The following is a 3,080-nucleotide window of genomic DNA, read 5'->3' on the forward strand; positions in this document are numbered from 1 at the left end:
GTACAATTCTTTCTTATTTTTATTTATTTTATCAGTTTTTTTTAATCACAAACTGTGTAACAATAGGCCATGTATCAGTTCTAAAATAAAACAAACTACATTAACATAGATAAGGGGTGTCTATGATATGTACAGTACATCAGTTTGTTGTGACAAAGCTTTTGTGTTTGTAAAGAAATATATTTATTAAAAAACAAATTAATACAGTTAAACTTCAGATAAGGTGAGATACTACAGGTGAATAGGGTAGGCTTCTATTACCTAGAAAATCAAAATATACTGTCCATAGCCTTAAAAAAAATCGATTTTTGCCATATTTTGGGGAATAAAATATCACATAAATCAGGCTAGGAATGATTTATTATCAAATCCATCTGTAAATATCTTCAGAATATAGCTAGGTGTATAACTGGAAAGTTTGGTGTACATAGGTGCTACAGAGGCTGAGCTGTTCGCCTTGGAGTATGACAAAAAACTCTTTTTTGAGAAAACGGTAGTGATGGCCTCATGAAGCCTCATGAAGCATTTTCTTTATTGTCTGGGCCCACAAGATGGCGCTTTTTGTACAACCAAAGGTGTAAAACACACTAAATTGCCAGTCTTTGGGCCTCTCTCTTTAAATCAAGAGTGCCATCTAGTGGGCTCAGAAAATGAAGAAAATTCTTCATGAGGCTTCATGAGGCCATCACTAGAAAACGGCATTCGAAGATTTACATAGGGGAATTCAATACATTTCTATTGGAAACAATTGCTCACAAACAGAATAAATGTTCAGGCCCTTAATAATAATATAGTATATTTTTACTCATGAAAACTGATCATTTAACAACATGACAGGCATATAAGGCCTACAACTGTAGTAACCCAACTAATAAACGTATTGGCCCACACTGCACAATGCTAACTTTTTGGTAAATTCAGGAGAAACTTACTGCCGCAAGTAGACAACATGTAATAAAATAAATGTCTAAATGTATAATTTGAATGTTTTCTTTATAGCAGTTTGAAAGAATGCATATTCAAGGAGTAAACTAGCCCAAAATCTCAAAATTGACCACTGCATGAAAAATCAATGTTTTTGCCTGCCATGTCTCGTCTTAAAAATCTAGTCCAAATTACACGCCTAATCCCCTTTACTAGCCAGATGTGGCACCACATTTTGAGAAATAAACACCTGTCTCAATCAGACGCCTGGTCTGGTTGCCAAGCACTTCATTTTTTTTGATAGAAGTTCTTCAGATATATAAAACTGGGTTGTTGGCTACCACAAATTATGTGTCTATTCCTTGATTACCCTGTAAGTTATTCATATTCCTTTAGTCTGTAAGGGTCCTCAGATCAAAATAATCAAAAAGGGTTTTTCATTAAAGTTAATCCAAGTTGTGAGTGGTGTTTTAACAGAATGAAGTGGTGTTGTGTTGGTATCCCCGGTGCTGTAATCCTTACTCTCTCTCTGATGTGCTGTCTGTTGAACCAACATAAAATGAATGATTCATAATTGATATTTTATCTGAAGGCTCATTTTTAAACAAGTAATATTCACACTGGTTTTCAAATAACCAGTTTGATTGTATGTCCGATCTTTGATGAGCAACAGTTTCGTGTGAGAGGAATTAAAGGCCCGTCCCCTGTAGACGTCTGCCCCAAATATGCAAATAGCAAATAATAGCCCGGGCTAATAATTGAAGTCTTATGGTATTCATAATAAGAGATTGAGTTTTCACCGGGACATTTTGAAGTAGAGGTGATAGGCCACCCAATTTCTGGAGCAACTCATATTGTGATCAGTTTGATGAGTAGATGATATTCTAATAGCTACACACATTATGTATCTGATATTCCTCATGTAAGAGCCTAACATAAGAAAAATTACGTTAAAATGGACGATATATTGTCAGATATAATAATTCTTGGCAGATATACAGGTATTAGAGTAAATGTTGGTGATAACCAACAAAAAATTGCATTATCCAATTCTATGCAATCATTATCAAAATGTTATGCTGTTTGTTATGTGTGTAGCCTATAATATAGCCCATAAATATACCACCCGGGCTATTAATAGCTTAAATCACTGAACTCAACAGGCCTATATTTGGGACAGGCCTTTAATTCCTTTCACACAAAACTGTTGCTCAGCAAAGATCAGGAAATACAATCAAATTGTTTATTTAAACCAGCATGAATATTACCTGTATAAAAAATTGGCTCCGACAGACAGAGCATCAGAGAAAGAGTTATGGCACTTGTTTTATGACACAACGCCACTTTAATCTGTGAAAGGAATACTCACAACTTGGATTAATTTTTATGAAAAACCTTTTTGATTCTTTTGATGGAATATGCAGGAATATGAATAACTTATAGGGTTAGTGAGGAGTGGACATATAGTCTGACTATATGACTGCATCAGAGGTAAGTGTCACCACTTTTTAAAATCTCAATAAATTATTCTTCGGTGCTCATACTGTAGTTTCATTAAAATTACTTGAACAATTGAATTGTAGAGAGTCTAACCGAGCTAACATTGTGTAACATCTGTGTATTGACAAATGTTTAAACATTTATATCTGTATGCATGTCAAAGCACCTGACAAACATCAGCTCAAGTGGGCAGCCAACAACCTGTTTTATACATCCAAAGAACTTAACAAAGATTTAACTTTTTATTTGAGGCGAGGTGGCATCACGGAGCTACAACAGTGACGGTAAGTCTTGGCATTGAAAACAAACAAACAAACAAACCAAAAAAAACAAACACTGAAAAATAAAAAAACAGGCATTAAAAATAACAATTATTTCATTTTCAGATTCTTTGCATTCTGGTGTTTTTCAGTGACAATCTTCTGATTTTCTCTTTATGTCACTTTTTTGTGATAGTCTTATTTTTCAGTTTTATACTTCTGTCATTGTTTGGTGTGGGGAAAAAACCTGACAATGAAAAACTGGGTTTAGTAGGTTTCTTTCAATGCTCCACAGTCTACCCCCGCTGTAAGACTGCGGAAAATCCTGACCATCCTCCAACATGGCACACTGTGACCACTGACGTGATTCACAGGCCTGCCACTAGGGGTCGCTGT

The sequence above is a fragment of the Epinephelus fuscoguttatus genome, linkage group LG9 (genome assembly GCF_011397635.1).
Source record: "Epinephelus fuscoguttatus linkage group LG9, E.fuscoguttatus.final_Chr_v1".
Taxonomy (NCBI): Eukaryota; Metazoa; Chordata; class Actinopteri; order Perciformes; family Serranidae; genus Epinephelus; species Epinephelus fuscoguttatus.